This window comes from Tursiops truncatus, chromosome 3, assembly GCF_011762595.2.
Source record: "Tursiops truncatus isolate mTurTru1 chromosome 3, mTurTru1.mat.Y, whole genome shotgun sequence".
Classification (NCBI taxonomy): Eukaryota; Metazoa; Chordata; class Mammalia; order Artiodactyla; family Delphinidae; genus Tursiops; species Tursiops truncatus.
The window spans coordinates 82,851,168-82,875,194 of NC_047036.1; the positions used below are offsets into that span (position 1 = coordinate 82,851,168).

At 41.5% G+C, this 24,027-nt stretch overlaps 1 protein-coding gene and 1 long non-coding RNA gene across 16 annotated transcripts in view; one reads left to right on the plus strand and one right to left on the minus strand.

Annotated features, from left to right (window-relative positions):
* Positions 1–3,141: 3,141 nt before the first annotated feature.
* On the minus strand, positions 3,142–9,739 carry LOC141278304 (uncharacterized). Its single transcript, XR_012330793.1, has 3 exons — positions 8,332–9,739; positions 7,812–8,000; positions 3,142–7,640 (listed from the first exon to the last, which is right to left on the minus strand). It is a non-coding gene; the product is annotated as an uncharacterized lncRNA (long non-coding RNA).
* A 173-nt stretch (positions 9,740–9,912) lies between these two features.
* Positions 9,913–24,027, plus strand: part of PAM (peptidylglycine alpha-amidating monooxygenase) — a 279,664-nt gene continuing 265,549 nt past the window's right edge. For 4 of the 15 annotated variants that reach the window (XM_033853056.2, XM_033853061.2, XM_073802355.1 and 1 more), the window contains exon 1: positions 9,921–10,049. The gene's annotated coding sequence lies outside the window, so the exon portion shown is untranslated. Of the gene's footprint in view, positions 10,050–24,027 lie in introns of all 15 variants that reach the window. The other 11 variants (XM_073802350.1, XM_073802351.1, XM_073802352.1 and 8 more) reach the window with 8 other exon arrangements.

The following is a 24,027-nucleotide window of genomic DNA, read 5'->3' on the forward strand; positions in this document are numbered from 1 at the left end:
CTGTTATATATAATCTTGTTAATTATATAATACACATTTAAATACATTAATATATTTATGTGTATATACATATATAAATTCTCTTGTGAGAATTGTATATATTACTTTGTTAATTATACATACACAGTTAAATATTTATATATTTATGTGTGTATACATACATAAATTCTCTTGTGAATTGTTTTAATCGCATATTTCACTTTTACCAATTTCAAAGACATATAAAACAATTATATTTCCTTTAGGAATACATACAAACATGGAAAACCTATAAGGAATGATAATGGAATGACATAAAGTTCAGGGTGTTGTTCACCTCTGGGGAAAGGGGGCGTGTATGACTGAGGAGGAGCCCACAGGACCTTTCTGAGGTTCTGGTGACATCCTACTTCTTAAACTGGGCGTGTATAGTGTTAGCCAAAAAATAAGGCGGGAGGATGCAAATAAGAAAATAGTTTATTTGGGGTCTTAAGAATTGCAATTCAGGAGACACAGATTCGGGTAACCCCAAAAGAGTGTTCTGGGGAAGCAAAAGAGTCAGGGGCTTAAAAAGACAAACAGCCACGAGGTTGTTGCCTGGCAAGAATTGTGATTGACTGTGACTTGAGTCAGAAAATATTTAAAACAACTTAAAAAAAATCACAAGTTGTTTCAGGATAGGAGTCTGATAAGTAGATAGACTGTCACCAGTTATTTTAGGGTAACAGTTCAATAAGTATCTTGAATTTCTGGCAGGTGTTCTGATGACTTCATCAGTCAGAAGGTCGGATTCCTTCCAGGCTGAGACATGCATAAGTCACACTTCCTTAATGACCTTCCAGTTCCACTTTACAGGGCTTGCTTAGCTGTATTGACTCCATTTTGATTTTCTTTCACAACAGCTGAGTTTATTTTGTTATTATTTAGTGGTATAGGTCCATTTTATATGCACTTTAGTAGTTGCGATACATTTCACAAGTTGAAAAGTTGAAAACAAATAATAAGGACTTGATCAAGGGTGGTCATAGTAGGCATATAAGGAAGTACATGTGTGATGTGTAATTCATGACCCATTTGGGTAAAATTATAACAAGAGTTAATTTTCAACTAGCAATACTGGTGCAGAGGTTCTCCAAACATGAGCTGTGACATATTGACCTTCCATTCCACTCCTCTTCTGTCCCACCATCTCCATACCTGTAGTTGGTTCCCTAGATACAGATTTGCTCTTTTATGTTTCCAAAAATATTTATGGAAATTAAAGACTTATGCTATGTCTCCCAGTGATATTCTGATTTATATTAAGAAATATATATATTTGGTCATTCAGATGACCAAAAAATATTTCTCATATGTATTTGGTCCTTATCCACAGTTCCTGTTGCATAGCTCCCAAGCCCCTTGGAATTTCCTGAGTAATAAGAGCAATGGGAATATCTTTTGTTATAATATTTGGTCTCTTGTCCTCAGTTCCAGAAAATGCTTTCAGAGCCATGAAGTTGAAATGGGTGTCTTGTTGTTCATAACAAGCTCCTTTCTACCACAACTGGTTTTATGTTAATGAGGTGACTTTGGGAAAGTACCTAAGGATGGCAGCTGGTTGCCAGGGGAACCAACTTTCAGTACCACCCCTTGACTTTCAGGGAAGGGAGAGAGGTTACAGGTTGAATCAATCACCTCATGGCCAATGAATTAATCAATCATGCTTATGTAATGAAGCCTCCGTAAAAACTCCCCAAAAGAGGGGGTTCAGAGAGCTGCCATGTGCCACCATACCGGGTTCTAAGCTCCAGAAGAACAGAAGCCCCTCGATGCATAGGCCTCGCCCTGTGTAACTCTTCATCTGTATCCTTTAATATCCTTTGTAACAAATCAGTCGTCTAGAGAGTAAATGGGTTTTCTGAGTTCTGTGAGCCACTCAAGCAAACTAGTAGAACCCAAGGAGAGGGTTGTGGAAACCTCTGACTTATAGCCAGTCGGTCAGAAGTACAAGTAACAACCTGGACTTGCCATTGGCATCCTGAGTTGGAGGGGGTCCTGAGAACCTCCATTTGTAGCCAGTCAGTCAGAAGAACAAGTAACAACCTGGATTGTGAAGCTGGCTGTAGTGGAGGGCAGTTTTGTGAGGCTGAGCTCTTTACATGTGGAATCTGACAATATCTCTGGGTCGATGGTGTCAGAATTGCTGGTATCTGAGAAGTGCTTGCTGGTGTGGGGAAGACCACACACACACACACACACACACACACACACACACACACACACATTGAAATTGGGGTCCAGGAACCTAGATTACTCCCTCTCTCCCTTCCTCCCTTTTTATTTCACTTTTTTCATCTGATATTCACTCTAACTAAATGTCAATCTCATGCAAGGTACCAGGAGTCAAAAGTGAATAGCCATGGGTCTAAGCTTCTATTCAAAATCTAGTGGATGCATTGCTTTTCTATTGCTGATGTAACAAATTACCACAAACTCAGCACTTTGGAAAACACAAAATTTTTATCTTACAGTTCTGTAGGTCAGAAGTCCAAAGCAGGTCTCACTAGGCCAAAATGAAGGTGTTGGAGGACCACGTTCCTTTTCGGAAGCTCTAGGAAAGCATCCATATTCTCGCACATTTAGATTGCCAGCAGACTTCAGCTTCTTGGGGTTGTAGGACTGAGGCCTTGTTTCCTTGCTGGCTGTTGGCCAGGAGTCATTCTCAGCTTCTAGACCCACCTGCATTCCATGGATTCAAAGTCAGAAATGGCAGCTGAGTCATTCTCACGTCTCATCTGTCCTGCCTCTTCTTCCATCATTGAATCTTTCTGACCAACCTTCCTGCCTTCCTCATCCACTTTGAAGGACTCATATGATTAGATTGGGCCCACCCAGATAATCCAGAAAAATCTCCCCGTCTCAAAGTCCTTAACCTTAATCACACCTGCAAAGTCCCTTTTGCCAAATAAAGTAACATATTCACAGGCTCCAGGGATTAGGGTGTAAACATATTTGGAAGACATTTTTCTGCCTACCACAATGGATTTTTTTTTAATTATAAAATGAAAAACAAAGGCCACATACTTATTAATGTATAGCCATGGACTGGTGATTAATGAAGCAGCCATGGTAAGAAAGGACAAGAACTATCCTTTGAATGATTATATTTTTCTAAAATTCCCCCCCCCCCCGGGAAGACAGCAAGATGCAGAAAGTGAGGAACATAGCACAGTGCCTGACACATAACAAGCATTCAACAGATAGGCTATCTCTTGTAACCCAAATGTCCTCAATAATCAATTATCCCACCCTCAGATGCCGTCTCTTTAATGCTCAAACAATAATCCAATCCTCCACTTTGCTGGATTGATAGGAAGGACTGCCTTTTGCTATGTTCCCCTTCCCAGGCAATTCAAGGACCACTACATGTTCCACAAATCAGTCCTGGGATTCTTCCTTGCCTCTCCCTCTGCACTGTGACCCAGGGCTGCTCTGCAGGTCACACCACCATAATTTCCCCACTGCTGCAGATCTGTCCCAGCGCTTACCTAAGCATTGACCCACACCTTTCCCTTCATTCTCTAAAACTCAGCAAAGCTAGGACACAGGGATGAGAAAATGAATACAATGCAGACAGGGAAACAAACTTGGATATTTGTTATGACTATTCACAGAGTCTACTTCCTGTACCCCTATACAATGACCCCCCACTGACCATTTCTGTCTGATTGCTCTGCTGCTGGGATCAATGTGGCTGCCACTGACCAGAGTACACATTGACGGGTTCCTCCATACCTGCTTCAGATATTCAAGCATTCAGTGTCTCAGGTGTCCTTTCGGGAGATTCAGGCCTTTATCTCAGGAGAGTATAAATGCCCACTGGAGCATCCACCCAGCACAGCACCCTCCTACAAAGGCAACAGCATAGTACCCGGCTTCTCAAGCATCAAGAAAATACTGGCATTTAAAAAGTTATTTGTTGTAGCCATCAATATTTCAGAAACATAGAGGTCTAATCTCAAAGCATCTCCGTGTATTAATTTTTGTATTTTTTTCATAAAATAATCTCATGTTAATTTTGAAAGACATTTTCAGTCCCCTAGGCCAACCTCTCACTGTGTATTGGAAAAAATGAGACCCAGAGAGGAGAAATGATGTGCATGTCACATAACTCGTTAGCAACAAATTCACAATAATGAGAGTCAGGTATTCTGACTTCCTGTAGGCTACTTTGAAAAGCTTTTTTTTTTTCCAATACATGTTAAAAACAAAAATTTTCAACACCCTTATGTAGTCTTCTTCTGCTTCTAAATATGACTGGAAAATCTATGTCATTTTTTTATACATCTAGGGCTTTTTCTTATTGAAACCAAATCTCCAATGCCATCCCACTAAGAACTTAAATAGAGATGCAAATCTACAGCTGCAAAATGAAAATAAAATACAAATATGATGAGAAAGAAAACTGTGTAGCAAATGTACCTCATTTTCAGTTTTCAAGTCACTGAAAAGAAACAGAATGCTACGACAAAGGGTAGAGATTACGCCTTTCAAAAATAACATAACCATTTTTCTAACAATAAGTGTATTACGTACTTATTTTGGAAAGTCCAGAAAAGTATGATAGATTTTTTTCATATTCAACAAAATTGAGATCATACACTCAAATATCTTTGAAGAGTTTATCAGTCCTTCTAATTTCATCTACCTGTGCTAAAACTAAATATTTTTCACTTGAAAAATATGTGGGATTTCCACTTTTTATCAGAAATTAACTTAGTCCATCTGGCAAGAAATTAATTTCTTTTTTTCTTTTTGGCTTGTGGGATCTTAGTTCCCTGACCAGGGACTGGACCTGGGCTCTCAGCAGTGAGAGTTTGGAGTCCTAAACATTGGACTGCCAGGGAATTCCCTAACTTGATTTCTTATTAAAAAAAAAAAATCAAAGTTTGTGGAGCACTGTTGGAGACAGTGATTTCCAGAAATTTCTAGTGATTCAGTGGCTATTGTAGCCCTTGTTTCTGCCATACCAGCTTCTCACTCTGCTAGTAACCTTTCCAAAAATGGCAGTGGAGAAAAGCAGTATTTACTCAGACTTTACTTGACCTTGTAATCTCTACTGTCCAGTCAAATACTATTAGCCTCTTCAGCTTCTCCAATAAATCCATTTCCTATTAATTGATTTCCTTCTTATATCTCCCTATTCCACCTCCCCTCTCCTTAATCCCATCATACTAAATTGTGTATGGGGAAAGTTTTTATAGCTTACATTATAATATTATATATAAAACCTATCATGTATTCTCTTTGGGGTCAGATTTAGTTTCAGTCTACAAGCATATTCAAAGTATTAACTACTTATGTGATACTGCTGGCAGCATTTTAACACTCTTTTCAGAATCAAATATTTGGTTCTTCGTTAGTGCTGAATCTACATAAAATTGATGATCCTGGTTGTCTTCGTAGTTATTTTGTTTCTAAACCTTGGACTTTATAGAAATAATTAATTATAACATATGTCTGTTTTTTAACTGCTAAATTGGATAATGGTTTAATAGCTCAAGGGTATTACTTGTGGGAATTTAACACTTATAAGATGCATTTTCCCCAAAGTCTGTTTTTCTGCAGTGATCTATGGCTTTGATTTTAGTAACAAACCCACCAAAATGAGAGTAGGTCATGGACTTTCATTGTGAGTCAGACTTGCTATCTTAGCCAGAAAGCTAGGTAGAGAGAACATCATTTGGTAGGAAAAACTTACCATGCCAAAACAAATTAACAACTTTCTTAATTAAAAAAAGTAAAATACTGCACCTAATAGGTAGATGAGCTCATATTAAATACCATATTAAACAAGTATGGTTTTATTTTTATTTGCAAGGTGTTTATACTCTACCAACTAAGCTATACTCTAGCTTAGTTGCTCCGCAGCATGTGGGATCTTCCCGGGCCAGGGATGGATCAAACCCTTGTCCCCTGTATTGGCAGGCAGATTCTTAACCACTGCACCACCAGGGAATTCTCTCAAGTCTATTTTAAAGTGTCACAAGATAAAGTAATGTGAGGTATTCATGAAGGCTCTGCGTACCTAATCCAGCAGAGCTTTCTGCAAAATATTTTGGTATTTTATTTATATGTGCATCACTCAGTGAAAGAAGGGAGAGTGGGAGTTTGCCTGAGAAAAGAGAGAGAAAGTTTTCACACTGGCATTACATCAAGGGAGTTTGAGTTGGTCTAACTATCTCTTATTGCATTTTTCACATCTTGAGGTCTGTTTGATGCATAAATTTCTTAAAATTCTAGACTCATTTAAATAATCTATGTACTTAGAATGCCATTTCTAGCCTCGTTCTTCTGCACACCCCAGAGCTGATCAGAGTGTGGTGATCCCTTTGTTTTCAAATGAGACTTCATGTTCACGTTCTACAGGGGTTAGTAGAGGAAGACAAGAAAATAGTCCCATAATATTTCTGTCAGTTAATGGGAAAAATGTTTCCTCCTGTATATATCATGATAGGTAATTGCATTAGTACACAAGTAGGAAAGGGTTTGCTATTTCATACTCCTATAGTTTTTTCTTAACACCATGAAATTAAAGACATGCCAGCATGGAGCTGTGTATTCCTGATCACTTTCAAATAAACACTGTAGTATATTATTTCTTTTATGTGCTTTTATAGCACATGCAATGCAAGATAATTGACTCCATGACAGATGTCTATATTTCAGAGGAAAATTTATTTGCGAAAGAAGAAACATGTATTACTGATTTAACATGGGGCTATTCATTATGTGGCCCAGAAGGTGCTTATTGACGACTTGTAAATTGAAATTAATATTTTCTCTTGTCGTTCTGAATGTGCATAAGCAAATTTCACTGTTTGATATAACCAATTTGAAGCTTATTCTACTATTTGAATGTAACTTTCTGTTCTCAATAAAAGTTGGGAGCTCTTAGATATTACTTGAAGTGCTGTGTAATGAGGAAGGGTGCACTTTTATTTCTTTTCAGGGAAGTCTACAGGCCAGCACATTCCTCAAATTGCCCAGGCTAAGTTCTGTCCCCTCGACCCATCTTTACAATGAAATGACTACCAGAAAAGTCTAAAGATAAGGAGTATGAGAAAGAAAGATTCTCCATGGAGCTTCCTTTACTCTGTTACTTGTGCTCAAAATGCTACTCTTTTCCAAGACAAAAACTAGTAGGCAACAGCATCTGAAGACTCTGACACTTTTGTGTGAGGTGGACTGGCTTGGAGAATTGGCAGTGTTAGGTGAACAAGGCTGCTGTGAAGGGAAACTGAGAAAACGGGAGGTTTATGGATGAATGTCCATCTGCACCTACTTTTAACACTGCCTGAGACCAATTCTGCTGCCTGTAAATGAACTCTCTCAATTTTTTCTTTTCTTTTTTTTTCCTACCAGAATTTTTCCCAGGGGAAACTGGGCTCTTTATCCCCATCAGCTGACTAGATACATCTTGCAATAAGATTCTATTATGAATATAAAATTAAAATAACTAATAGATACAGAGGGATTACCATATTCAGAAAGGATGTAAGTTTAATGAGGTTTCATTTCAGAGACGATTTTTCTTCTAGTGAGAAGAGAAAGAGAAACTTTATTCAGGCAGGTCTCTTCTAGCCTCTTGAACTTGCAAGGGCTTAGCCTTTTGTGCACTAGAGGAAATAAGGGAAGGAAAGGAGATTTTGCAATTAAATTGGAAGTAGTCTTTACAAAAGAAAAACTGGGACACTAAGGACTGGTTTTGTAATGACCCTTCCAGAGTGCACAGCCAACCTCAGGTGAGGTGGAGCCCTGAGGTCAGGAGAAAGGAGTCTTCTCCTTACCTGTGAATGCAAAATGGTAGGGGTGGCCTGCGTCACTAAGTACATGCTAAGCTTGAGCCTTCAGTGGCTGGACTGCACACAGACTGGTTCTCCCTAAGGCTGTAATGTCTGACATCCAGGCTTGGCGGTGGCTTCCTCAGGCACATTGGCTGTCAGCGCAGCTGAAGCTGTCACTGTGCCCACCAGGACCTTGAGGGTGTGAGAGAAGGCTGCCATCAGGTAACGTTGGATGTGTCATCCCAGCTGTTCTCCTACATTTTAAGGTAAAAATGTGGTCGCCCACTGAACAGGAAAATTATCTTGACATAAAAATGCACAGAATTGATCTTAAAAATAACGACCACCACAGCCATAGGACTCCTGTCCGTCCCCATTTCCTTCCCTTCCCACAAGGAGTGACTTCTTATTTAAGGGAGGGTCCCAACTGCTTGCTTTAGTTAATAATGCAGGCCAGGGGAGAGGAATAAGTGTCTTATGGGATGTCTAAACAAAAGAACAGCCCAACGAGCTGTAAACTGACTTAGCTCTGTTTCCTTGCATCTTGTCAGTGCCCATCATTTACAGGATGGATTTCTCATCACTGGCCAAGAGCTTGACGTCATCAGCCTTCTCTGGAATTTGGGAAGTGGGGCAGGTGAAGGCCTGCTCTGAGTCCTGAAGTTTATCCTTGACTCACCACGGCTCGCTGAGAATTCTTTTGGGAGGCGGTCCAGATTTTGCAATCTATCCACTACAGGCATCGGTGTTTTCCCTATAGAGAAATGGATTTTCTTTCCTGGGAGTTCCCCGATGGCTGGAGAGCTTTGCCTCCTTCATGCAGCCTCTCACCCTCTTAGTTGGTTCTCACTTTCCTTCCTCGCCTTCCACTGGCTTCTACCTCACCTTCTTCGAGATCCCTCCTCCAGGTCTGGTCTTCCTCCATCCCCCAACCCGAGGGCCCCAGAAGGAGAAAGTGCCTGGAAAGACCAGAGCTCACTGCGCTGGGGATCTGTGCCGGGAACCTGGATGGGAGAGGTTTGGGGAAAGGAGGATAGGACTTTGGAAGATGATAAGCGGCTGGTGCTGGGAAGGAAAAGGCGCAGTGAACGCACTCTACAGGTTACCTCCGGGGAGGTAAAGGCACTGGCAAACACCTGCCCTTGAATTAAAGGCGTATCAATTTGTGTGAGATCAGTAATGCACAGCACCAAGCCACTTGGGTAGAAATCCTTCCGACTGGAACATCCCAGATCCCTGGCTTCCAGTTTTGTCCTGCTTCGGGGTGAGGCGGGGAGGGGGTTGATTTCTGGGTTCCCTGCTTGCAGTTTAGGGAAGAAGCGGTCAGAGTGTGCGCGTTGGGCGCACTGCGGGATGAAAAGGGTTTCGAAAAAAGAGATGTGCAGAGGTGGGAAACCAAGCTAGGAAAGGAGGTTCCCCGCGCCAGGCCTCGGGTGCGGGCACGGAAGCACTGCGAAAACCTGAGCGAGGTGGCCTGAATCCAGCGACCGGCAGGCGTGTGCATGTGAAAGAAATTGCACTTTTTCCACAGGTTCAACCCCGGTGCCCCATCTGCCGGTTCTGCATACTTTCTTTGCCGGAGTCCCTAACCCTGGGCGGGAACAGGAGGGAGGGGTCCTCGATTCTCTCGGGAAAAGTCCTCCCAGCCCCGCGCTGGGCGGAGGGAGAGTCCGACATTTTCCTCGGCCTCTCTCCGGGCAGCCGGCGTGGCCACCTCGCAGGGCTGCTTTTAGGGACTCGAGCGGAGAAAAAGGAGACTTTCAGGCCGGGCCTTGACCCCCTTCCCAGGGCGAGAGTTCCAGCTCTTGGCCACCTCCTGCCCGCTCGTGAGTCCGAACACCCAGGACGGCGATCCCCGCAGCGAAAGCCTGGGACGCTGCGCGCGACCTGGAGCTGACTCTGCGGGGACCTCGTTCCCAACCCCCGCGGCCCGGGAGCGCGAGGGGGCAGGGGCGGAGCGGAGGCGTCGAGCACGGGGCGGGCTCGGGGGCGGCCAGGAATCGCGGAGCCGCCCCGGGGGAGGGACTGGGAGCTGTCCCCCGGAGCTGAGAGCGAGCGGCGGACACGCTTGGGCCCCGCGTGCGCCAGGAGGGAGCTCCTGCCTCTGTCGCGGCCGCCGCGTGCTCGGCCTGTCCCCGCCCAGGGGGCCGGAGCCTCCCAACTAACTCCGCCCGCCGCGCCCGCCGCTCAGCCGTCCGCAGGCTCCCGCTTCCGTCTCGGAGTGTGCTCGCAGCCGCGCAGGTTGGTGCCGCCGCCGCCGCCGTGTGCGCTGCCGGCCGGCGGGCAGGGCAAGGGCTGGGGTGGGAGCGCTGAAGGGGGCTCGGGAAGTTGGGCAGATGCTGGGCGGGGACGGAGATCCTGGTGTCTCAGCTCCCTCCGCTTCCCCGCGCCCGAGGCGGTCGTTGGTTTCCTCCCAGGCTGCTGGGGTCGCGGGGGATCTGGCGGCGCGGCCGGGGAGGATTTCGGGCACTGAGCCTTCCTCGCACTCCCCGAGCCCCTCCCTGACCACCACTCAGCACCACCACAGCCGAGGCCAGTTGGTAAAGGGGTCACCCTCCCGTCCTCCTCACCTTCGCACTCCTCCTGGCGCCCTCACGCTGTGGGTAAAATTGTTCATTCGGCCTTTCTGCCCCCAACTTGGAGAACTCTCCGTGCCAGTGAGAAAGGCTCCCCGGTTCCCAGACCCGCCCCCGAGACTAGTTTCGGGTCGCAGCGGGGGCCGCCGCGAGGGTAGAGCTGGGCTGGAGCCGAGCAGCGACCCGAGGTGCCTGAGTATCGGCGAGTGCCGGGAAGCGCTGGCAATTCCCTCTCTTCTCTCGAGTCCTGGCCCAGCTCGGCGGTCCTTCCTGCCGTGGAGTATAATACGCTGGGTGATCGCAGAGGCGGGATGGAAAGTAACCACCACTCGGATACTTGGAAAATAGGGATTTAAGCCTGCTCTCAGTCACATTCCTATTTGTGTGGCCTTGGTCGCGACCCTTTGGATACCCTATGTTCTGTTCTGTAAAACGCGGGTCTGCTTTGCCCGCCGCAGAGCGTCGTTGTGACGATCCAGTGGGATCATTTAGGTGTGTTACTTGATTTTGAGCCACTGGTCTCTGGTCTTATGAAGGTGCCTGATGGCAGGTCCTGTGTTCGTTCTAATCGTCAGAGTCCAGGTCCTTCAGCTGAGATGTAATTATGTCTCTAGGTGATTTGGCCAATAGCTTTATTAGGGTAAAAACTCGTGTTTCTGGATCTGATAATTAGTGTTCAGAATTGAAATCGTCTCTTCCCCACCCAACCCAATCAATGTACAAAGCTAGGACCTTACATATTTCTGTGGTCATAGGATTTAAAATAGCAGAAGATCGTTATTGGCACAAGTCTTTGGAAATAAGAACTGTGCTTGCTTCAGATGTTTGCCAATCTTGAAAACCTCTTTTCCATCTTAAGTGCAAATTTAAATTTGCTTTTAATTTAAACAGTTCAGGAAGTAGACTTTTATTTTAGTAAAGTAAGTTCAGATATTTAGCTCAAATTACTTGTGCCCTATCATTTGTAAATTTTCAGTTTAAAATCACAGGCACAAGAAGCATTGTTAGCACTACTCTTATCACTTTATGAAGAAAACAAGTAAATGGCCTAAGAAAGTCAGCTTTAGACTTGAAGTTAAATAGCTATGGCCTGTCTTTCATGAATTCATGATTTAATAGGCATTTCATGAGTTCCTGTATTGTGCAGTGCATTGTGCTATGTGCTTTTAAAGAGAGATATAGAATATGTTTCTTGCCCTAGAGGGACTTCCAATCTAACTTAGAGATTAATATTTTTATTTCATATTTTTATATAAACATCATGTATTCTAGCAACTACATATGGCAAGTAAAATGATGTCAAGAATACATCACTGAAGGCCCTTTAAGATCACTGTTTGGTGAATATACTTAATAGACTGGAAAAAAATAAGTTTAGATAAGCCAGTGTTTTCTGAAATAAAACTTCAGGTGCTTCTACATCATCAAATGGGAGGCATACTTGGAAATAAAATGAATTCTGTATTTTTAGAATGAAAGCTCAGAAAAGCATCCATGTATGTATGAAGTAGTAATCAAATGTTAAAAGCTATAGAAATTTCAATTCTAACTTTAGTCAGTAAGTCGATTTATGGTGTCCATATACAATTTTTTCTCAACTCCTTGAGAAAGGAAATTATACCATAATGCCTAGAAAAAATACAGAGATGGAATAAGCTGAAACTTGAACACTTAATGGCCTGGTGGGCCCTGGATTGATTTCGGAAATTTGGCTTAAAAAGTTACAAGATTCTTAGTGAGACTTTTTTTTTAAGAAAACCACTTTAAAACGTTTGGCTTGGTGCAAAGAATGGGCAGGAATCCCACATGGAAAAGATTGACCAGACTAGGTTGAATTTGGTGTGACTCGGTGACATTTCTGATTCTTCTCCTGCTTCTAGGAAGAATTCATCCATCTGCAGGGTATGTGTAGAATTTCATAGGCTTAACATACCACCAGTACTTGGCTTTGAGAGCTTGGATTCAACTCACACAGTGAGGCTAGGCAGGTTTCGGGACAGCCTGAGGGATATGAAGTTAACTTTACACTTGGCCTTATTGCTCAGTACATTTGTTTTCCTATTTGTGAAATGAGATGAAAGATTGTGTCACTGCTTGGAACTGTGTGGTTTGGTGTAATAGTCATGAATATCGAGCCAGAAAGCTTCTTGTGTGTGTAAGAACTTTCTTTTCCCCTTTAATTCCTTTAGCCAGTAAAAGCTAATTGTGAAAATCACATACAAATAGCTGAAAAGAAGGGCTCTGCATAAAGTTGGTAGTGGTGTCCTGTGCTCTCAAGTCTCGTGAGAGAAGTTTCCATCATTTTATCTCCTACAATTTACTGTACTGATGTAGAGAATAATACCTTCATCTTATCCAAGGTTGAACAGCTAGTGGCAGGAGTAGAACTATAATTTCAATTGCCTGAAAATAGTTCTCTGGTTTCTCCTTACCCTGTGTGGTCTCTTATCATCCAGGGCACATTAAAAATCTCACATTTATAAATTGTGTATGGTTAAGAATTTTGGCTTTGGGTTCTGATGGGCATGGGTTTGAGTCCTGCCAGGCATTTACCAGTCGTGTAACCCTGGGTAAGTTACTTAACCTCCTGAGTTCTCAGCTTCCTCATCTGCAGAGTGGGAATAAAGGAAGTACTTAGCTCAAAGGACGGTTGTAAGGATTAAATGAACTAATTGATGTGAAGTGCTTAGCACATTGCCTGTTACTTAGTACATACCTGAAACTCAAATAGTTATTTCAGTTTTCTGAGGGGAGGGGGATGACAATGCAAAGGTCCAAAGTTTAAAAATAAATAAGTGCATAAAAATATAAATACAGCACCACTCTCAGTATTTTGAATTAGCCATTCCCAATGGCTTTGTTAATTTATTTAACAAGTGTTTATTGAGCTCCTACTATGTTGGGCCTTTTCCTAGGCAGTGGCATACAGTGGGATACAAGACGGTCGTAGTCACTCTCTTATGGTCTAAAAGTCTGGGGAGGGATATAGATTTGTAAACAGAAATTTATAATCTTATGTGATTTGTGTGTGGAGTAATGCAGTGAACCACAGAAGGTAGGATGGGATGGTGTCATACAGTGTGTCACATCCTAACTGGGGTTGATGGTGGTCAGGGAAGACTTCCCATGAATACTCTTAAGAATGAGTGATAGTTAGCAACTGAAGAAGTTGGAGGACTGAAGAGTGTTCCAGACCAAGGGGAACAGAGCATGATGTTTAGAATGGAACTCAGGTAGATAATGTAAAAGAATAAATAAGTGAGAGCTGGAGAGAGAGGTGTGGCAACTGGAGAACCCAGGCTTTGTCTAAAGGGAACAGTAGATACTCAGCTCCAGCCAAGCGTTGTCAGGTTGGGATGCAGGCCAAGTGCTGCCAGATGCCCTGATTTTTTTTTAAGAGGAGTTAAAATTCATATTTCATAAATGTGAAATGGCCCAAATGTTTTTAAAACTATTGTGTGGGCCAAAAACCAGATGTATTTCGTAGTTGGTATTCAACCCAGGGCCAGTACTTTATGACCTGTATTTTAGGAAATGAAAGAAGTTTAGTGTGGCTATAGGAATGCATCTTAGAAGAAGAGGTAAGGGAAGAGCCCACAGGTAGGGGCAGAGCCACATCATTCAGGGCCTTGTGGCACTTGCCAAGGAGGGTTGGCTTGATCCTAAGTGCAACGGATGACATCAAAGACTGAAACAAGAGTGGCATGCTTAGATTTGTGTTTACAAGGTATTGATACATTCTGGCTACTGTATGGAAAATGCCTGGGAAGAGGCTATAGTGATAACCATTTAGGAAGCTATTGCAGTGGTCCTAGCAAGAAATAAATATGTCTAGAAACAGGGTATTCAGGCAGGTTGGAGAGAGATGGGTAGATTTCAGACATGTGTGTGAACTTCCACTGTTGGGAGATAATTCTCCATTAGTCACTCATGTTTCTGCACGTCTTGTGAGCAGAGGTACTGACTGTTTTCATTCCAGACTATCTTTTCAAGGACTTTTATATAGCAGATAGCTATGGAAGATAGAGGTAGCCTTTCTCTATGGAGCAAAGGGCAGGTAGGTTTACTGTCAATTGTAAAAGATTTGGTACTCTAAGCTCAGGGGTCCACTTCTCTAATGCAGATCATTTAGTGTGTAGGTATGCTATGCTAATACTTCTGCTACTGCTTTTTCTGTGAGTAATGTAATCCTCTGTCTCTGACCTAGGAATCTCATTCCTTGTGCCAGCATCCATGAAGCTGTGGTGTGCTTATTTGTTAGCACTAGCCACCAGTTTAGCCACTAGCCACATTGTTTAGATTTGTTTCAATTAATTAAGATAAAAAATGTTACTTCCTCAGTCACACTAGCCACATTTCAAATGCTTAATAGCCACATGTGGCAGGTGGCTACTATAGTGGGTAGAGCAGACACAGAAATTTCCATCATCGCAGAAAGTTCTGTTGGATGTTGTTGGTTTAAAGCTTCAGATTTTTTGTCTTCTTGGATGAGTAGAGGCAGAAGTTGTTGATTATGACAGCATACAAATGATGCTTGTTTTTGTGTTAGGTTCATCGGGGTTTTTTCATACAAAGGAAATATCAGTTTGAATAGTTAGTACAGTATTTAGTTCACACCTGCTGGGGGAAAAAAAAGTAGAGAATTATCTGCAATGTCAACTTGGAGACTGGAGCCATGTGGCAGCGTAAGTTCTCCAGATATATGGCATTCTTCAAAATCATGTGTGACCGTGAGATAGGGATCTATGCTAAAAGGAGCTTGAACTTCTGAGCACTGTCTTCAGCTTCATCTACTAGCCATGCTTAACATAGAAGGACAAGATAGGCACATTTGCAGCGAGGTTCTGCAACACAGCCAGTCCAAAAGCACCCAGGCAGCGCCTGCTGCAACCCAGCTGTGCTGCCTGCACTCACATAAAGGATGGAGGACAGGAACAAGATTTCCACATGGCTCTTGCTCAGGGAGTTTAAGAGGACGGCCTCAAGAAAAGAAGGAACTGGAGTCAAAAGAAAAACCAAAAAACAAACTCCAAACCCAGCAAAACACAGTAGTACTGTAAAGCACAACCTGAAGTGGCACAGCAGAGATGGGGGAGGATGCCAAGAAACAATAAAAGCAGTAGATCCCTGCTTCCCTATCTGTTGGGGGAAGCTCATTTTGAGGAGGAAATGGACCACAAGTACTGGAAAGTGAAAGCACAGTGTTCTTTCTGTCATTCTGTATTTCTGTCAGCCCAGCCAACAGCTGCTGCAGCCGCAAAGGACAGTTTTTATACCTGCATTGAGTGTGCAGTTGACTGCTAGTCCTGTCATTACAACATAAGCAAAACAAAGGACAGTGGTAGAAATGTTAAACAATAAACACAGAGGCCCGTATAGAAGAATCATACTACTACCTGCTATTTCCATCGGTAAAAATGCCTTTTCAGAAATTTCAGATATTACAAATTTCATTTACCTGTGCTGGAAGAAATTTGCTTCAAAATAGTACCTATTTGTAGTGTGGTAAAATTTTACTTATATGAAGACTAATTCATATTTTTAAAAATCTAAGCTTTAGAATATTTTAAAGATTGAACTTATTAGTTTTAAGTGCTTACATACATAACCCAGAACCTGCTAAGCCTGTTACCTTGTAGAACTGTTTTGAAGAAAGTTTTTATAAAGAGATATGTTAATTTTGAAGTAGAATGATGATTGTTTGCATGTAACTGGAGGCTTTTATTAGAGTGTTTAAAGAAAACTTATGTGGGTTATACATTTACCTCCTTTTTAAAAAAATGTATTTTATTATTTATCTTTGGTTGCGTTGGGTCTTCCTTGCTGTGTGCGGGCTTTCTCTAGTTGCGGCGAGCGGGGCTACTCTTCGTTGCGGTGCGTGGGCTTCTCACTACGGTGGCTTCTCTTGTTGTGGAGCACAGGCTGTAGGTGCGTGGGCTTCAGTAGTTGTGGCACACAGGCTCAGTAGTTCTGGCTCACGGGTTCTAGAGCACAGGCTCAGTAGTTGTGGTGCACGGGCTTAGTTGCCCCACGGCATGTGGGATCTTCCCAGACCAGGGCTCGAACCTGTGTCGTCTGCATTGGCAGGCGGATTCTTAACCACTGCGCCACCAGGGAAGCCCACGTTTACCTCTTGTTAACGATACTAATTGCATCAACAAACCCTTATTTTCACAGATAATCCTTCTCAAGTTTCAGTAACTTTTGGGAGAGCCAAGATCAGGTGCTATTAGGGTTTGTACCAATGTAGAGTCCCTTACATAAATGTCTCAGTGAGGTTTTACTCCATTTAGTGTTTTAATGCTATTATACTTTGCTAAATGTCTTATTTTTAATTTTATTTATTTATTTATTTATTTTGCGGTACGTGGGCCTCTCACTGTTGTGGCCCCTCCCGTTGCGCAGGCTCAGCGGCCATGGGTCACGGGCCTAGCCGCTCCGCGGCGTGTGGGATCTTCCCGGACCGGGGCACGAAGCTGTGTCCCCTGCATCGGCAAGCCGACTCTCAACCCTGCGCCACCAGGGAAGCCCTAAATGTCTTATTTTTTAAATTGTGAATTAAAAATATCTTATTTCTGTAGGGATGGAAAAGCTTGGTTGTCCCCCCTACATTCTCCCCTCCTCGTCTTCCTAAATGTGGTAACATCAGTTGTTCACTGTGCTTTCATTTTTCTCTTTCTGTTTGGTTTGCCACAGTTCCTAACTTGTGCTTCAGGCTTGCATTTCCTGTGCCTCCCTTCTCTTCATGCAGACAGCATGAAATTAGAAATAATCATTGTCAGTTGTATTTCTGAAGATCAGAATTTCACCAGTTTCATGCTGTCCCTTCTCAGACCGGGTGTGGTAAATCATCTTTCGAAAACTGGCTCCAGTAAAACTGGAGTGTGCAGTTGAAACAAACGCAGGAGACTTGCTGTTTATTGCATGAGTCACTTATGGGTTCAAATGAAAGGAAATGACAGATTGCTTTTCATGCGCATCATTATTACATCTTATTTTAAAATAGGCCTGAAATAAGGAAATAAAAATAAACTGATAAGCTCTTTTCCCCAGAGAATTTAGAAGTGTTAGGTGATTAAAACAGTAACACTGAGGGTCACAAATTAGGCCTTGTCCTTTAACCCGTGATTTCCTGTGGTGCTGAGAACTTTTTAGGGTGTACATTTCTCAACTTGCACATGAGTGAGTTTAATCAGGAGCAAAGTAGGTTCTTTCTATTATAAGCCATTTCCTCCATGGCCCTTGCCTCACTTAGCTATTACTGTATGCCTAATCGACCACAGTGAAATGTCTTTAAAACATTTTCTAGGGGACTAAGGACTCTGGGGAAAATTTTTATAAAGGAAAATGCCCAGAAGGAAAGTTTGAATGGTTTCTTTGCATAGTTAAATGTTTCCAGAGAGACTGATGAGTCAAGGAGTTGTTAATAGGATATGTAAATGTAACCTTTCACCTAGTTACTGTCATTACCTAAATCATAACTATGTCGTTTTAGCAAATTGTTTGAACTGGTTCTAGTTCCTTAATGAAACAGATTGTCTTGTTCCTATTCTTTTCCAGTCTACAGTCACTGCCATTTCAAAGTTTGCATTGCCCTAGGCTTTCCCTCTCTCCTGTTTTTAACAGCAGCTTGTCATCCTATTACAGATTTTCACTAATATCTTTGTCTTTGTCTTTACTTCAGTATTTGTGGAACGTTTGTATATCTGTGTATTTGATATTGACTTCTAGCTTTTTGGTTCCTAATAGGGTACCTTCTTTCGCTTATTCAACAAATATTTATTCAGTGCCAAGCCATATTCTAAGCACTATTCTTGACCCTAGAAATTTGAGAGTGAGCAAAACATTCATGGTCTGTGCTATCATGGAGTGAAGAGTCCAAGATAAAGACAATCATTAATCAGTTTTTTAAAAAGCACAGCAATTAACAATTACATAGTTACAAACAGAGATAAATGCTCTGAATAGAGCAGTACTTTTGTGGGCTTGTATAACAGCAACCCAGGGAAGTGACACTTGCTTGATAGCAGAAGCATGAGTAGGAGAATGTGAGAGAGGGTGGGAGGAAGGGCGTTCCCCACAGCAGAGGGAAGTTTGTGCAGAGGCCCTGCAACAGAAGGGAGCAGAGTGAGATCAAGTAACTGAGGAGAATTCAGGGGAGAATGGAATGAGATGAGGCTGGACACCTAGGCGGGGGCCAGTCAAGAATTTTTTCTTTATCCTAAGGACTGTGTTTTAAGTAGGGGCTGGTGACCCCATGAGATTTGTGTGTGGGTAAGATCATCTGTAGGGGAATGAATTGGAGAGGGGCCCAGGTTGGCAGTGGGGAGATGTTAGGCGGCTTCTGCATTAATCCAAGTAGAATGACAGGATGTACTAAGCCTGTTGTGTATACTGGAAAGTGGCAGTGAAAATAGATTAAAAAGTGTTTTAGGGGATAACATCAATTATACTTGGGAATAAGATGGGATTATTTTTTATTCATTCAACAAATATTTAGTGAGTTTTAAACTTTATGCCAAACTCTGTGCCAAGCTCTGGGAATATAGCTATGACCAAGATATACAAGATCCCTGTACCAACGGAGTTTACATATTAATAGGAATGACAGCTAATAGGAAATAAAAAATAAATATAATTTCAGATAATAATAAGTCCTATAAAGAAAAATGAAGCTGTACAAGGGAACGGAGAACGACAGGAGAGTCCTCATATAGGGTGGTCAAGAAAAACGTTTTTGAAGAGGTGGCATTTCAGCAAAGACCCAAATGAAGTGGGGGAGCTAACCATGCAAAAAATCATCTACCATACAGAGGGAACAATAAGTACAAGGGCTTGAGGCTGGAAGAGGGACCCCTCACCTTCCAAGAATACCAAGGAGGTCAATATGTATAGAAATATGGGAGGAGGGAAGAAAGACAGATGTCGAGGATGCCTTGCCAATACTTGAAACTTAAAACATCTTAATAGGCTCATTATATTCTCTTCAGTCATAAGCCACACAATCCCAGGTTGCTTGGCCCCTAACCTGTTTTTAACACTGCTATTGGAACAGCTTCCTTTTCACACCTTGCTAAAAACCTGGTGGTGATATTTGCATGTCCATCCCGTCAATGATGACTCTTCAGTCAGCTCAGTGGGAGGGCTCCTCTCCTGCTTTAAGCCCACTTCCCATTACAACCCTCTCTGGACTTCTCAATTAGGCAGTTGAAGGCCGTCCTCCAGTGTTTGTTTAGACCTTCCACATAATTTATTGTTTTTCTCCTTGGTGTTACATTTATTCACCATGATGCCTCTTTCCTTCCTATTAGTCTGTTTCCATCTCTTCCTTCAAGACCAGGTTCACAAGTGAAGTGTTACCTTTTCTACTAGTTTCTTTTGATTTATTCCACCTTACCTGGATCACTGAGCCCCTCAGCCTACTCAGTCTGTGTGATGTCATTTTTTTCTTTCTTCCTTGTGTCACTTGAAAATGCACTGCTTAAAAGTGCCACCATTGTTCCAAATTAAGTTATTTATGATCATATTCTTTCTTCCTAGAAAAAAATTGGCACTACTACCAGCTCTGCTATGTGTATATGTGACATTGGCCAGAGCATTCACCTGACAGAGGTTCAGTTTCCCTGTCCACTCCCCTGTTTCTTCCCCAGTGTGGTTGTAAGGAGCAAATGAAGTAAAACACGGAAAATGTGTTTTAAATAGATGCAAGACATTTTTTAATATTTTTGATGGGCATATTTCATATCCTCATCTAAATTGCAGGTTTTTCACACCAGTTCCCACCAGCGTGGAATTATGTGTGCTGCAGGAGTTCTGTGAGGTGTCTCGAGCTTCCATCCACATTCTGCAAGCTGGGGACAACTCAATCCATGGCATGTGTATTAGTCTCCTAGGGCTGCTGTAAGAAAGTGCCACAAACTAGGTGGCTTAAACAACAGAAGTTTATTGTCTCATAGCTCTGGAGGCTCTGAATCAACATATTGGCAGGGCTGGTTCCTTCTGAGGGCTGTGAGGGAGAATCTGTTTTCTTGCTCTCTCTTGGCTTCTGGTAGCTCCAGGCATTCCTTGGCTTGTAAATGGAACTCACCCTGTGTCTTCACATTGCCTTTCTTCTATGTCACTGTGTCCATGTTTCCTGTTTTGATAAGGGCACAGTCATTGGATTGTAGGCCACCCTTGTGACCTAATCTTAACTTGATCATCTCCATAGACCCTATTTCCAAATAAGGTCACATTCACAAGTACTAGAAATTAAGACTTTAACTAATCTTTTTACAGAACAGAATTCAACCCATATGAACATGATTCAATATACATACAAGAAAGGGAAGTCACAAACTTGGTGAATTAGCTCTGTATTACTAGAATGACTCACAGAGATGAATTAGGTATGGAAGAGCTAGTTTCCTGTATGATGTAGGGCAAAATAAATGAAATACTTGGTAAAAAATATGTGTGAAATCTGAACATTCATAAATACTTATTTCAGAGTTCTGCAAGTCCTGTTAATTTCAAATTGGTTTAAATTAGAGCATAGAGGGCCAGCCAAGAGGAAGAACAAAAGAACACAGTAACTTTTCTTCCAAATTGTAATAGTACATTCAGTTCTTGTACTGATATGAATGGAAAAAATATGCAGTGCATGTGCTTATTCATATAATCTTTATGTGAACTTTTTTGTGTGAAAAATTTTATTGCTTCAATTGATTTTTTTTTTTTTTTTTTTTGGCCCAGTATGCTTCTCTTTGACTTTCTGGAAGGCCACATGTGGTCCTATGACAAACTGACCCTTCTCTGCTAAATGCCCAGAGAGGTCTGTTGTTCTTCTCCTATCCGGTGCCCCAGCCTTGTTGATAAAACTCATTCCTCTCTTAGACTTAAAAATCTCACTGATGTATTTTTTTCTCATCAGTTTTTTTTTGTTGTTGTTACTGTTGTTTTGTTATTTTTTGATAGTGCAGGGGAGAGTTTGATACATTGTTACCAGTTGATGTTGGTGAGTACCTAAGTGTATCCCTAGTAGAGTTTTATCAGATTTGACATTAGGATGTTACATTTTATTTGGTGAACCTGTGTTAATCTTCATATGCTCTCTTATTGTCATTTAGGACAGCCTTTGCCTTAGGGACATTGAGGAAGGCACCTGAAGCTGGTGTGGTGGTATTTTCCTGTGTACCTGGCTGACCAATTTAAAAGTTTAACCATTTTTTGTTTCCTAACAGTCTGGCACATAGATCACATCTGAGAAGCTTATTGTAGGAAGTCATTCAGACTCAGTGAATAGAAATTGAATACTTGACTTTTACCTAAAAAGTGGCTATTTTTTGTCAACCAGAAGAGCACAGCTCCCATATTCCAAAAAACTACATGATAGAGAAGGTTTTTAATTGTTGCACTTCCATTAATTTACTTCATTATTATTGCTGCATTGAGATTTTCACTAAAGGAAAAAACAGCCATAAATTGTTATTTCTGCTTATAGTTTTTTTGTGAAAAAAAAAATTTAAAGTCAAAGACAATGAATTCCAGGTTTCAGTGTTATTATAGAAATAAATTTCTTCTTGGTGTCTTATCAAGTAGGTATTACCTGGAGAAAAAAATATTTTGATCTTACTCTTCCAAATCTAACAGGATACCTTCTTTCTGAAACTATAAAAGAGTGAAAGAGTTACATGAAAAGGATAAAATAATGGACAGGAGATTAAATTTATTGCTACTTACTCATCATCATCTGCAAAGTTTGATTCTTCCTTGTTCTTAAGTAAAGTTTTTTGACAAATATTTTCCCTCCAAAACATAAATACCAGAAGGTCAAAATAGTTACTGAAGTGATAATAACAACCAAGAAATGTGTTGAAGAGAGAGTGTATCAGATAGAAAATTTCGTGGGCTGAAGGGCGAGGCAGTGAGGTGGGGGGACGGTTAGGGCAGGACATTTTAAAAGTGTATTTATTCCTGGAGTCTGGAAAGACCTTGTTTCTGACCATTTTAAATGTTCTTTTTGCTGTTTTTGGTTTTGCAATCTTCCATTGTTGTTCCAAGTTAAAATATTTATGTGTATGTTCTTTCTCCCTAAAACATGAACTTCAGACCACACCTGGGACCATCTGGTGTTTTGTGTAGTGTCAGCATCCGGTGGAAGTGTTGGACCCTGCGGGTGCTTAGCTACTAGGTTCCAGGACAGTCATAACCTCAGTGATACCATTTACCCTATTTGGTGAATTCCCTACACATTTTCCTGAGATACGAATATAAAAAAATATATATACTTGAAAACTACAGGGACTTTTTTGAAGTGGTTAAGTGTATGGACTTGAGAGTCAGGCAGCCTTGGGGTCAAACCCCAGGTCTGACATTTACCAGCTGTGTGACTTTGGAGAAGTGACTTACCCTCTGTATGCCTCAGTTTCTTCATCTCTGAAACCAAATAATAATAATAGTAAACTGGCCCTTATGGTATTTATTATGGGCTAGGCACTGTTCTAAGTGTGTCACATATTTTTAACATATATGATTCTTACAGCATCCCTGTTATCTCCATTTACAAGTAGGGAAAATGAGGTAAAGTAATTTGCCCAGGGTCACATGGGTATTAAGTAGTGGGGCAAGGATTTGCATCCACAGACTCTGCCTTAGGGGTCTGTGTCACCTGGGAATAAATGAGATGATCATTTAATGCACTTAGAATGGAGTCTGGCACATAGCAAGCACTCAGTCTACTGCTTTTCCCCATCCCTATTACTGCTACGACTGCTGTGATGGCAATGACTGCTATTAATTTTTTTTTTATTGAAGTGTAGTTGATTTACAGTGTTGTGTTAGTTTCAGGTGTGTAGCAAAGTGTTATATTCTTTTTCAGATTCTTTTCCATTATAGGTTATTACAAGATACTGAGTACAGTTCCCCGTGCTATTCAGTTGGTCCTTGTTGTTTATTTTATGTATAGTAGTATGTATCTGTTAATTCCAAACTTCTAATCTGTCCCTCCCCCTGTTTCTGCTTTGGTAACCATAAGTTTGTTTTCTATGTCTGAGTCTATTTCTGTTTTATAAATATGTTTATTTGTATCATTTACTGCTATTAATATTGTCCACTCTGATTCATACCTAACTACATTTTAATAGTAGTTAATAATTTTCCCAAATGCTCTCTCTGAAAAATGGCATTAGTCGTGTCTCTTTCATGTTTTTTTCCCACCGATGCACTAACACTTGCATTGGTTCTTAAAGGGGTTTCCATTTGTTTTTAAACCTAATATTTTAGCAGGTCCGTGTAATAAAGTAATTTGTACAGTACACCCATTTAAAGGTTGCGGCTATGCAGGTGGAAAAAAAGCTATAGGGCTTTGGTTAAACTTTTCGGGAGTTATAAATTGCTGGTGGCTATTTTAGATTTTCTCCATAAAAGTTAGGCCCTGTAGCAATTTAAAACCTTTATTTTTCAGTACAGTGTATGCTTGATTCCAGGGTGTAAGGTTTGAGGGTGGTTGGGAGCTATATCACCTAATAACTATTTTGCCCATTTCTAAAAATTATCATTCTATTATAATACTCATTTAATAAATCCATTTGCCAGTGGGAATGAAATTGAAAATCTTTGTCATTTTTGCTCCATTCTAAGCAGGAGAAACATAGAAGTTAAGA